The sequence below is a fragment of the Urocitellus parryii genome, chromosome 7 (genome assembly GCF_045843805.1).
Source record: "Urocitellus parryii isolate mUroPar1 chromosome 7, mUroPar1.hap1, whole genome shotgun sequence".
In the NCBI taxonomy this organism is placed as follows: Eukaryota; Metazoa; Chordata; class Mammalia; order Rodentia; family Sciuridae; genus Urocitellus; species Urocitellus parryii.
This window is the reverse complement of record NC_135537.1, coordinates 157865346-157879501: the sequence shown is the minus strand read 5'-3', so window position 1 is coordinate 157879501 and position 14156 is coordinate 157865346.

Sequence of the window (14156 nt, the reverse complement as noted above, 5' to 3'; positions counted from 1 at the left end):
CTGACTCTCTCGTGCCCTCTCGCCTCCCCTCTTAGAGGAAACCACGTTGAGAAAGGATTTTTCTAAAGTCTCAGTGCATGTGAGGAGGGAGGGAAGATGGATTTGTGGAGTGGACAGAGGGTGGGGAGGGGTCTCCTAAAACTCAGTGTTTGGTTTTTTTTTTTTTTTTTTTGGGGGGGGGGGCAGGGGCAAGAACATAGAAGCTTTTACTCAGTGTCTCTAAATTCTGATATATTTTTAATGTTTGGGGCTTTTAGTTGTAGACAGAAAGTGGAATCGAATTATGAAAATATGGCAAGCGTTTTAAGTTAAAATGCTCTTTCCCCAGCCCCGAAATATTTTATAATGTAAATTATTCGCTCGGTGTTTTCTTCTTTTCGTTCATTGGTACGTTTTTTGGTTTTCTACAATGAACATTAACTCTATTTGCAATAAAAGTGAGTCATTTTTAATTTTATAATTGTGCACAAAAATTGCAAGAAACTAGGTAAGATATTTTGAGAATGACTTACCAAGAGAAACCCCTTGATTTTTTCGCGTGCCCCAGAACACTAAGCAAATAATGTTACTGTACCCAACATTCTGAATTGCAGGACCATGTGTTGGGCCATGTGTCTGGATTTGTTATTTAGAAAATACATCACTATAATTAGGGAGCATATTAGGCTTGGCTGAGATTAAAATGTCTAACTGAAAATAGATGAATCATAATTTTAAGCTTATCTATACTTTTCAAGAATTCTCTAAAAGAAAGGCACAGGTTTTCTTTTCTGAATGTCTTCAATCTATAATCCCAGGTATAAAATACTAGAGCAGCCATTGGGTACTGATTAAATATCAATAGCAGTAAATTGAATTTCTGAGTCATAAATTTAGATGTCAAAAGTGTATGAATTATTGTGGCTTAGTTCAGGGGTATAAGAGGTTATCAAGCCAATATAAATATAAACACACACCTTCCCCACACATTAAGGCCCTGTGGCATTCTGGAAAAAAGTACTGAAGTGTAGGTATTGGGAAATTTGAGTATCACATCAGTTTCTATCAACTTTTAGTTTTCTCATGTATAAAAAATTGAATTAGATAATTTCTAACATCCATTTAACTTTTTTAATCCACATTTAAAACTAAGGATATATTTCTTTTTCAAAAATGGATTGCAAATAAAAAAAGGAAACACTTTCCTGTTTTTTGAACATTATAAGTCATGAGGCATACAAGTTTTTTTTTATACAAGTTTTGAACTTTAAATAACCCCTAATATAGCTAATACCTATTTAATAATTTACTTTGGAATTGTGCAGGGGAGTCGACTATTAAATGATTATTTAGATTTATAGAGAAAAAAGCATTTGATATTAGACTCTAAGTAGTATCAAAATCAAGAGATATTGCTTTTTCTGAGCAAATGGTGATCACTAGAAATCACAGTCCTTCTTTTCAAATCCCACAGGAATCCTAGAGGTACCTTACAAAAAGATTAGAATTGTTTGGGAAACAAATTCCAATATCATTGTAAAACACAGTTCTTGAAAGCACCTTTATTTACACACAATACACCCCCCTTCTTTAATTCTGAGAGACATCTGCCCTATATTTTCTACTTCTCATTCTGTTTCTTTGTCAGCTGAGATGGGCTTACAGGAGAATGGCCATACAAGTATAAACATGGTGTGTATTTACTAAGACTCATTTTAGTTCTAGAGAACCTACCTTTACCTTTATTTGGAAATAATCCCCTAGACAAATATAATATTGTTATTCATTTCTTTGTAGATAGTCATGCAACACAAACCATAGCATTTAAATTAATGAAAAATTATAAACTAACCATTGAGTTATTAAAAATCAAATAAACAATTTCTTTCCTAATCATTTTTCAAAGGAAAGCAATACACTTGTCTAAAGAAACCTCAGTGTGGTTTCCTGTGGCTTTTACTCAAGTCTGTAGAAGAGCGTCATACGTTCCTCAGAACAGACTGGTGCACAGATCTGTGCAATTAAAGATAACTAGATAACATTCAACAAATCCATTTATCTTTGGAACAAGCAATTAAACTGAAGGAACTTGGTCTGAAAGGAAAATGTCTTCTTAAAACTCATTCACTCCCTGTTATCATGATGAACAAAAGTCCAACTGAAATCTTGAAGTTACTTTCCATTAGCCAAGAATGAGGATTTTGATTTTAGCAAGAGATTATAGTGCAGATTCTAGAAGTGATACAGTGTTCACAACATTCTAAGTACAAAGAACATTTATTTAAAGTCCTCTGTGAGTGAATGTTATTAGAGTACTTTAAATACATTTAAAACATGGTTTGCATATGTTAATATGCAGCTCTGCTTACCAAAATAGAATAGTTATATATATATTAGAATATAGTTAAATATATATAACCAATTATGGCAGATACTTGCTAACTTACCATTTTCCCATGCTCCCATCCACTTCCCCTTGTCTTCCTGATTAAAGAGGCTATAAGAGCTAAGTGTGCTTTCCTAGGCTTCATTGCGTAGGGGTGGCATTGTGACACTGTTCTACCAATGACACATAATCAGCAGTCAGTTGGAATGGTTTTAGAGAAAGCTTTGCTTTTCTTATCAAAGTGGTTTGCACCAGTTGCTATTACTGCATAACAAGCTATCCCAGATACTCCTTTTATTATGCTTTTGGATCCTGGAGGGTAGGAATTCAGACAGGGGACCTGGGAATTCGTGGCTTGTCTCCACTCCACAATGTCTGGAACTTCAGCTGGGTAGACTCATTTGGAGCAGACCTGTGTAACAGAACTTCCTCCAATGGTGAAATATGCTACATCTGTGCTGCCCAGTGTGCTTGCTACATGTGGCTGCTGAGCACTTGAAATGTGGCCAGTATGACTGAGGAGAACTGAATTTTTAGTGTTTCATTTTAATTAAATTTATCTTTTAATAACCACATGTGGCCAGCAGCTTCTGGAAGGGACAACACAGATCTGGAAGCTTCTTCATGCACATGTCTAGCACCTGGGCTCAGTCCGCACTATTGCCATTGCTAGGAGCAACTGTGCAAGAACTCTGCACTCCTCCTGGGGTTGGGCTTCTCACAGCATAGCCAAGGCAGCTATGAGGAAGGCTTCCAAAGAGGGAGCTTCTAGGAAAGCCACGTGGAAGCTGCATGATCTTTTATGGCCCAGCCTCAGAAGCCACAAAGCACTGCTTCCACCATGCTCTTTTGGGCGTGTGATTACAAGTCAAATCAAGAGGAGAGGACATACTACTACCTCTTGAGGGAAAATGTCAGAGTCTGGGATCATTTTTAAAAATTGCCACTGGGGCACTTTCACCTTCTTCCTGCCTTGAACATGAATCTGATGGCAAGAGCTTCTGAAGCCTTCTTACAAGCATGAAAAAAAAATCAAGTTAATCACAGAGATAGGAGCTCTCATGAATGCAAGTAACTGCCTAGGTCTGGTTTGCTTTTTAAACCACATTAAGTGTTCTATGACTCCCAACTGAAACTATTCCCAGAAACAACACCAATTTAACATCTTTTAAGGAAACCTGAACCTGATTCTAAAAAAAAAATCAAAAAAGTTTTTTTTTTTTTCCCAGTATAAAATATCAGCTTCCTTTTCCTTATAAAGCCTGGAAATAATTCATTATAAGGCCTGGAAATAACTCATTACAGAAAGTTTGGAACACACAGACAGGAGTAAAAAGAAAATAGCAATCACATTTAATCTCACTGAACTATGATAACCGTGCATCCTGCTCCATCTCTTTCTGAATGAGTTTCTATCACATACACATTTTTGTTTCCTGTAGTATTTTAACATTACATTAGTCCTATTTCCCCCAATATTAAACATTTTTTCATATGATAATTTTTAATGACTGCATACCATATTCCATTCTATAGATTTAGAATAATTTATATAACTGCTGGTCATGTAAGTTGTTGAAATTCTATCTTAAAAACAAACATGCCAAGAATGGTAGTTTCATGCCTGTAATCTCAGAGACTCTGGAGACTGAGGCAGGATGATCACAAGTTTGAGGACAGCTTCAGCAACTTAGTGAGGCCCTAAACAATTTTGAGAGACTCTATCTCAAAATACAAAAATAAAAAAGGCTGGGGATGTAGATTAGTGGTTAAGCACCCCTGGTTTAATCCTCAGTCCAAAAAAGATGCCCAGAAAAAAATTTTATTTTTATATGGAAATCTTTAACCACATCTCTGATTATTTCCTTGGTACAGATTCTGTAAGTGAATTTACCAGATTAAAGAGAAGGGATATATGTGGGATATACAAACATATATATATATACACACAAACAATATATAATATGATATAATATATATAATAATGCACATTATTATACAATATTATATATACATTATTTTATTTATTTACTTTTTTTTTTTTTTTGCAGTACTGGGGATAGAATCCAGGGCCTCATGTATGCCAGCTAGTCAAGTGTTCAACCCCAGTCCCTGTCCATTTTAACTTTTTTTTTTCTTGAAATACATGTTAGGTGAGTGTTTTACCACTGACCTATGTCCCCAGGCCAGGAAGGGATATTTTTTAAAGCTCTTAATACACACTGGCAATCCACTTGCCAGAAAGATTATATTATTTTACATTCCAATTATAGACTCATTTCAGTCTCAATTCATTCCTAGTTGGTATTGCCTATCAAACTTTTTTTTTTCCATTCTTGGCAAATATGATAAGTAAAATTATATCTCCTTATTGTTTTAATTTTTTTATTACATGTAGGGTAAATATATTTTCACATACATTATCAGCTCTCTATATTACTGTTTCTGTGATTTCTCTCTCTCTCTCTCTCTCTCTCTCTCTCCCTCCCTCCCTCCCTCCCCCTCCCTCTCTCTTCAGTACTGGGAATTGAATCCAGAGCATATTCTAGACAAGGCTCTACCACTGAGCTACATCCCCAGTCTTTTTAATTTTTTTTCATTATTCTTATGAGATGGGGGTCTCAATAATTTCTCAGGTTGGTCTTGAATTTGGGATATTCTTGCTTCAACTTCTGAAATAGCTGGGATTACAAGCATGTGCCACTGCACATGACTATTTCTGTGACATTATTATTCATTCCTTTTCTCCACATTTCTGTTAGGGGTCTTTGTGTGTTTCTCTTCAATTTGTAAAAGCATTTTACATATATTCAAGGTATATTAAAAATGTCATTCTAAAATTTGCCCAAGTGTTTTAAATATGTATTTGGATGCCTAGAACCTTGGTTTTCAACTTACTGATTCACTTTATAACATTCTGACTGGCTCAAAGGTTATCAATGAATGAGTTGTTTGGTTTGTTTTTTAAAGGGACAAAACAAAAACAGCTCTAATGATTTTTACTCAGGCCTTTTTCTCCTTTCTACCACATTTTACACTGTTTGCTGGTAACTACTTAAAATATTCCCTTTGACTTTTAAGACTTTGAATGTTCTTATATCAACATAAGAGACTCCAACGTGATTCCTGCTTCCTCACTTCTCAGATATGGTGGGGCATAGTAGAAAAATATGAGGTTGAAATGAGAGGATTTGTGTTGGAGTCTTGCTCTACCAGATATTAGCTAAGTATGGCTGCTCCAAGTCTCAGCCCTCATGTAATAAATAGAAGCAGTAATTATCCTTGGGGCTGTGTGAGAATCAAATGAGGTGATGCCTGTGAAAAATGCTTTGGAACTGCTGAGCCCTACATAGATGTTATTTTCTTCCTTTCTCCTCCCCTCCCTCCCTATTTTCCCCTTCCCCTCCTCCTCCTCCTCCTCCTCTTCCTTCTTGCTTCTCATATCTGGCAGAAACTCAGATTCCATTTGATTTAGCTCAAGAAAGAAAATATGTGACATTACTTTTAAATGAGTATTATTAACCCTTTCTTCTGTCTTATACAGTGTCTGCAGCTCTCTCATTTCCACCTTCAAATTGCCTTTCAATGGTGTTTTAGGTTGTTATTTAATTATTAGTTTGTCTGGCTTTCCAGGTTTTTATGTCCTATCTCTTATGTTAAATTCTAAGGTTTTGTTTTAAGAGCAGGGTCTTATTCTTCTTTGCACCTTTGCTCACAAATTTATTGTACCTTGCAATCAATCAATATTGACTGACTAATGGCTTTGCTATATCGGCTGCCTAAGCCAACAAAAGAACACAGAATAATTAAGCAAAGGCAAATGGTCCAGAGTGGCTGGTGTAATATGGGTCAAAAGTGAGAATTGAGAGGATGATTAGTGATGGGCAAAAGTCAGATTACTGAGGGCCTTTTATTTGGAAATTTGAAATTTTGCCTTTTAATGGATGGAAAGATGTTGAGTGATTTTTTTTTTAAATAGGAAGATGACATTACTGGAATTCTGTTTGAAACATATTTAGCCCCAAACCCCTAGAGCCTAATACAGTATTTAACACCCAGGTATTGCCCCGTCAGTGACTATTCAATTGCTCGACCTAATTTTATCACTCAGTGGAATATTCTGCCATTATTTGGTGATTCTGAAGATGAAATATTGTCTTTCAGGGAAGAAATGGACCCTTCATGGAGACCCACCTGGGAACAAAATAAAAGGAGACAATTCTGTGGCAGGGTATAAGTCAAAAGCTTTTGGTTTCTGGAAAATCTAAAAACTTTCTGAACAGATAATTTTATTGAGGCTCCAGGAAGGTTGGTTTTTACTAGCTACCTTTCCTGTCATTATTAGACATTCCCCTTTCCTCCAGCAATAGTCCTGAGTTTCATTTAAGGCTTCATCCTTCTCCCACTCTCCATCCCTGGGCTTCCATAGGGACCTCGGCATTCTCCTGAGTTCAAGGTTGGCCGTTGTCCTAATCAGGCCAACCAGAGCCAATAATACCCAGTTCTGGGACTTCCTATTTGAAGTATCAGGATAAGGACTCTTTCTCATGAAATATAAACCTGAAGGTTTGTTGAAGCCTGTAGGGCCATTTTGAGTACCACAAGCAGAGAGTCAGCCAGAGAATGAACTAACCCAGGACAAACATGGAGAAAACCAGGGCCTGGAAACAGTCTTCAAGCCTAGGTCAGCTCTACAGAGTGTCTTTACCTAAGTGCCTAAATAAGCAGAGGTGAAGGGCTTAGCACTATCACTTTTATAGGGAGCAGGAGCGAGGACAAAAGAGAGCAAAACAGAGAAGGAGAGAGAGCCAGTTCAGGGTTGCCTCACTAAGCCAGCTGATCCTGTGGGCTGGTGCCCCAAGGAGCCATATAAACTATATACCAGGGAAGAATGTATCCTCTGGTTGTCATCTCCCACTGGTCAAGGATTTCTGTCATGGGACATGAACTCTCCTACATTTCCTACATTACATAGTTTGTACATATTGGAAGCCAGGTAGAGACCTGCAACCGGGTGTCAGCAGGGAAGTCCCAAGGTAGGAAGCAAGAGACACTATGTGAAGTGAGGAGATGTCAAACTGTTCATGTGGCAATACAGCCAGAGCCCGTGTAGATCTGGACACAGTGGCGGCAGCTGGAGGGAGAGAAGGTGAAGCCAAGAGAACCTGGAGTGGTGCGTCAGTGGCAGCGGATGCCCAGGAGCTGATAATAAGCTCCTTTTGGGCCAAAGTCAGCTACAGTTAGGTTTCTACACAGGCAACTCCATGTCCACAACCCTCATCCCCACCCCTGGGTGCTATAGCACTTACTGTCTAGATCATTCATTTTGGCATGAAAGTGTGTGCTGTCTCCCCCGATCCCTGCATATCTATATTACACAGATGTGTGTCCTGTTGCTCCAAGAGATCTACATTACCATGAGAACATGCCAGTAGGTACCTGCCCTGGGCCATGCCATTCACAAGATGCAAAATTAGTATTTTGGTGAAGTGAGTGTTCAAGTTCCATCAAATTCAGCATTCTGCTATATGATGGTTTGCATTCCAATGTGCCTTTCCCAATATGTGCTATTTCATTAACCTGCTAAATGTTATTATCTGGGCAATACTTAGAGAATTAGTCATCAGATGATTTCATATATTCAGTGGCATTTGGATTTTAAGGCCAAATCATTGTAATTCTATTCATATGAAAAAAATGTTAAACAACATGCAGAAAAACTCCCAAGAGATTTGATATTGATCAACAGAGAAATTCTAGGAAGAAGTTAAGAGAATGGAGAAAAAAATAGGAAGCAAAGAACTAAAGGCATCAGGGTCAGGGCATCTGATATATTAGATCAACTAACATAATCCATCATTTTTATTTAATAACTGTCTGGTGTAAGGAAAGGAAATAATGGGTACATATCAACATGAGAAGAGAAAAAAATGACTGTTTATAGATGATATGATTATTTACCAAGAACCACCTGAGACCAATAGCTTATTAAGTAATTTTATAAGGTGTTAAGGTGCCAGCCATGATGGCACACACCTGGAATCCTAGCCACATGGGAGGCCCAGGCAGGAGGATCCCAAGTTCAAAGCCATCCTCAGCAATTTAGTGAGCCCCTAAGCAAGTTAGTGAGCCCCTGTCTCAATACAAAAAGGGCTGAGAACTAGCTCAGTGGTAAAGTGCTTGCTTAAGATGCATGAAACCCAAGATTCAATCCCCAGTACTGCAGGTAGGGTTGGTGGGGTAAGATGAGCCTCACACCCCCAAAATCCATCTCACTCTCAAGACAAAATAAAAAATAAAAAGGAAGGAGGATATGGCTTAGTGGATAAGCACCCTTGGTTCAAATCCTTGCTACCAAAATAAAAATACAAAGAAAGTGGTCAGCTAGAAAACATACAAAAAATAATCGTTTTCCTCCACAACAGCAATAATAAATTAGGAAACAGGAAAAAAAGATGCCATTTACATTAATAATAAATGATAAGAAATTTAGAAACAAATTATTGAGAAATATACATGATTTATTATGAAGTCAACTACAAAATATTTTTGAAAGGCAAATTCCGTATGTATAGAGGAAGTGCTTATATTGTCAGATGAAAAGACTCAGTATTCAAAATACACACTCTTCTTCCAAATTAATTCCTAATGACATTCATCTGGAAAGTGCTCAAGAATAACCAAGAACATTTTGAAATGGGAAGATAATGACAGGAGTACCTCCTACCATATATCAAGACAATACAGCAAAGATTCAAGAGATAAAATAACAACATGGTATGGCTGTAGGAATAGCCAAGTGGATGAGGAAACAACAGAGGGTCCTGAAATTCATCCTGTATAAATAGAAATAAGCTTACAAAAAACATTGCAATTATAATTAGTGAAGGACGATGATGTTGAGACAACTGGTTTTCAATTTGAGGGGATAGAAGTTACATATCTCAATTTTACTAAAAACATGGGGAATACAAATAAAAACAGTGAGATATTTTGTTTCATGCATTGGTTTGATAGAACTTAATAAAAATTGCTAAGTGCTAGTATTGACCAAAGGGTGATGGGAAAGGAGTTCACATTGAATGTGAAAGGAGTTCACCTTGGTTCAGTATGACCATCAGAATGGAAACTGATACTGTTTTGGAGTGCAAATAAAAATCTCCTGGTGTGCAGAAGATATCTCTTTAAAGACACTTATTTTGGAACCATTTAGAATTGCAAAGGGGAAAAAAGCAACTTAACTATCCATCAATGAGAAATGATTGAAAGATTTTGATACATCTTATACTTTGTAGCTATCCATTAGATGGATCCATAACTTATGGGGAAGATACTATGTATCAGCCAGTGTTCCCCCTGCTTTCCAGGTTTAATTTCTTTTTCAAAGTACTCAGGATCAAATCCAGGGCCTGCTGCCTGCTAGGCAGGCATTCTACCACTGCTTCTTTCCCTTCTTCCTGCTTTGCATCTATTAATCCTCACAAACAAAACAAAAACCCTATTAGGAAAATACCAAGAAGTGCCATTTTATGCCTGAGGAAGCTGAGGCACAGTGAAGTCCATTGCATCTAAGATCACTCAGCTAAGAGACAGACCTAGGATTTGAACCAACCATTTGATGCCAGAGCCTGTGGCTGAGCCATGCCCCTACGTATGCCATGCTTCCATAGAACTATGATATCCTGGGAAGATAAGAAAACAGCAGAAAAGAGAATAATTTCATTTTTATTAAAGGTGTAAAACACTGAAACATCAGTGCTTAGGAAGAAAGTGGTCACTTTGGGTGAGGGGTAGCTTTGCTGACAGGTAAAGGGGCACATCACTTTGACTTCATTCTCCACATATAACTCTAGTTCTGAACAGTTACTTTTGCAACTAAAAACAAAATATTAAATATATTATGTATTTATTATATATTTTACATATCTCTATATCCTTTATATTGGATGCTCACTTTCTTGTTTAGGTAGTGTGTGTTTCCAAAGAGCTTTCTTTAGTTCAAACTATCTCTTTAAAAAAAGAAACAAAGAAAGAAAGAAAGAAAAGAGGGCTGTGGTGTGGCTCAGTGGTGATGCCCTTGCCTCACATGTGTGAGGCCCTAGGTTCTATCCTCAGCACTACATAAAATAAAGGTATTTGTCCATCTACAACTTATTATACACATATACATACATATAATGAGAGAAGAGCATGCCGGTCTCTCACCTGTCAACTACATCCCCCAGACCATTAATTTATCACTTTTTTTCCCCCCATTTTTACCATTCCTCCTGTAGGTTTATTTTTCTCAGGTATTTTGTCACAGTAATAGAAAGCTGATGAACACATCTGGGCTAGTGGTAGTGACTCATTTGTTACCAGTGGAAAGTAGAAGGGATACTCCAGGAAAAGTTGTGCTCCCTTTGTGTACAATGAGTCAAAGTATATTCTGCTGTCATATATACCTAATTAGAATCAATCAATCAATCAATCAATCAACCAATCAAAGCAGTATGGAGATTCCTTAGAAAACATGGAATGGAACCATCATTTATCAGTTATCCCACTCCTCGGTCTATACCAAAAGGACTTAAAAATCAGCATACTATAGTGATGCAGCTGCATCAATGTTTATAGCAGCTCAATTCACAATAGCTAAACTGTGGAAGCAACCCAGATGCCCTTCAGTAAATGAGAGGATACAGAAATGGTGGTATATACACATAATGGAATATTTCTCAGCATTAAAAGAGAATAAAATTATGGCATTTGCAGGTAAATGGGTCAAGTTGGAGAATATCATGATAAGCAAAGTAAGCCAATCCCAAAAAAAACAAAGGCTGAATGTTCTCTCTGATAAATAGACACTTATCCATAATGGGGGAGGATGGGAAGAATGGAAGAACTTTGATAAAATTTATCACTTTGGAAGGGATCTGGTTTTGTCATGGAAATTCTATAAACCACTTGGCTAAAATGGCACCCCCTTAGAGAGTTTGCCCTTTTGTGAAGTTCTATTTCTGTGCATGGATTTTCCTTTTGCAAGCCATGTCCACAGGCCTACTGTTTCTGAGATGCCCTGTTAGGTCAGGGAGATAGAAGACTGAGCAAGCCCAGGCCCGTAGGACAGACATGGCTCAAGCCAGAAGCCGGGGAGCTATCCTTTGTTCTTTTGTCCCTATTTCCAACCTGCCCCTGGGCCCATTAGTCTGCCCTCCTGTTGATCTAGTCTGCCCACCACTGTCCAGGCCCTGAACATCTCTTCCCTACACTTGAAGTCCCTACCCTCGCCCTGACTTCCCGCCTTCATTCTTGCCACCACTGCTGACCCATTTTGCATGTGACCACTGAGGGAGGGGCCTCTTAAAGATGAAACTCAGACATGTCCCCATATTCCACCCCCACTGGAGCACCTGAGCAGTGTCCCCCATTTCTTTGAGGATAAGGACCAAAGTCCTCACTCCTGTCCATCAGACTCTAGGAGCACAGCCCTGAGCTGACACCTCCCTCTACCGTCCTTTACTTCCTCAAACACTATGTTTGAACCCACGTCAGGGCCTTGCTTGGGCTGGTCCTTCTGTCTGCAGCCTCTCGCCAGCCCCTCACCTCAATAGCCCCTTCCCTGTTATTCTCTCCTTCATGCCCCAACCCTCACTCTTAGAGAAAACCCTTGGCTATTTGCCATCCGAATTCCTATGTTCTTATTTGCTCCACAGCTGTCTCCACCACAGAGCTATAAAGTCCATCAGGGCAGGGTGGGCACTGTGTCTACTTTGCTCCCTGTGGTGTTCTTGGAACTAATCACAGCTCCTGGCTCCTGCAGGTGCTCAATAAGCCTTTGAATGAACAAATGAATGAGTGCGTGGGTGGTCCAGCTATCAGATAGGTGGTGGTAGGGGCAACAGGGAGGCTGGGGCAGGTGAGGCTGGCTTTGCCTGCACGTGGGGACAGCATGGCAGAGCAGTGGGAGCCCTTGAAGGGAGAGTAGTATCCTTTCATGGGCAAGGAAAGGTAAAGAACATTCCGGACTCAAGGCCCACAGGAGCCTGAGGAGACTCCGGTGGTTGGCAGGGCAGAGTCGGGAGAGGCAGAGAGATAAGGCTGCGATTGTGGGTGAGCCCAGCCTGGGAAGGGCTCTGCATACCAAAAAAAGGATTGAACTTTATTCTGTAGGTAATGGAGGAACCTACCCAGGTGTGTCAGGCCAGCTTCCCCCACTCCCTTCCTCCTTCCATTCTTCCCTCCCTGCTCTCCTTCCTCCTGGAGAGAGGGATTGACAAGGAGTTGTTGGGTCCAGGTGACTCAGTGGGCCCTTCTTCTTGGCCTCGTCCCCAGAGTTAACTGCAAAAGGGACACACATTCCCCAGAGCCACCCACTCACCCAGAGATGTGCCTGGGAATCTCCAAAGCACCTCAGGCCTCAGTGGATGCTGAAGCAAGAGTGGAGGGAAAAGTGAGAAAGGCAAGTTGACAGAGCAGGACCAGTGTCCTGGCTATGCCACCCTCGGCTGTTTCTCCTGTCCTGTTTCCTTTGCCTCAGGACAATCGAGGGTTTGAAATCCATGACACTAGGCCTCCAGGTCTGGGACTCCAACAGTTTCTGTGCTGCCCAAAGCCAAGCAAAGTCACTTCCGGCTGAACAGAGAGGTTGGTGGCACTGCACCCAGGACCCGCAGCTTCACCTTGAAGTTGTACCTGTGTGCTTGGGGAGGGGCACTCACTTCTGGCCCAGGATGGGATTAGTGGAGCCAAGTGCCCACATGGCCAGACAGTTTTCTGTGGGCCGAGACCCCTGCTCTCCAGGCTCTTCTGCCGACATTTAAAAACTTTCACAATTTCAAAACCAGGAGACATAGTGGCTTCTAAGTTTCCCATGCTATTCTTTGGTTTGGATTTGAGCTTCTGGACTAAACAGTGTTCATACCCCCTGTGCTAAGTTCAAGTGTCATAAAGATGAATAATGTATGGTTCCTGCTCTCAAGTAACAGACTAGCAAGGGAAACAGACACAAACAGAACTTTCTATCTTTCCCCTTCCTCCCTTCCTTCCCTCTAGTGCTGGGGATTGAACCCAGGGATGTTCCTTCACTGTGCCACATCCCCAGCCCTTTTTATTTTTGTTTTATTTTGAGGCAGATCTTGCTATGTTGCCCAGGCTGCCCTTGAACTTGCAATCCTCCTGCCTCAGCCTCCCAAGTTGCTGGAATTACAAGTCTGTGCACCAGGCCTGGCACCAACAGAAATAAAACAATGTAAAGACCTCAGAAGAGGTCAAATTCCAGTGGAATCCATCCGACTTTATACCGTGTTTATGAACCTGCCATATCGGGTGCATGACTGTCACGTATGACCCAACATTTTATCTTGTTGTAATCCTTGTTTATTTTGTTGTTTTCCTCCAGCCACATTTTGGTATTATTTTGATTTGTCTGGCTACAAATATGGCAGTCATGCCTGAATTTCTTCAAAATTTCCTCTTATCCATCAATTCAACCTCACCTGAATCAGATCTTCCCCATTCCTCCTTCACCTGGGAAAGACAGGCCTTTCGCAGGCCTAAAGCCAAGATGTGACTTCTGAAGAGGAGATGGATGGGTCCCTGCCACAAACATGTCCCTGAAAAGAGCCTCAAATCTATAAGATAGATTATAATTCTATTCCTCTGAATGTGCATGAGCCCTGGGAAGGAATAAAGTCTCCAATCCTGACCACTTATCAACTCCAGCAGAGGTGTGTTTTCAGCCAAGGAGACCCATGGCGGGCCAGAAACGGAGCAGGGAGGGGCAGCCAACTTTCCAGGTAGGCCCTACCAC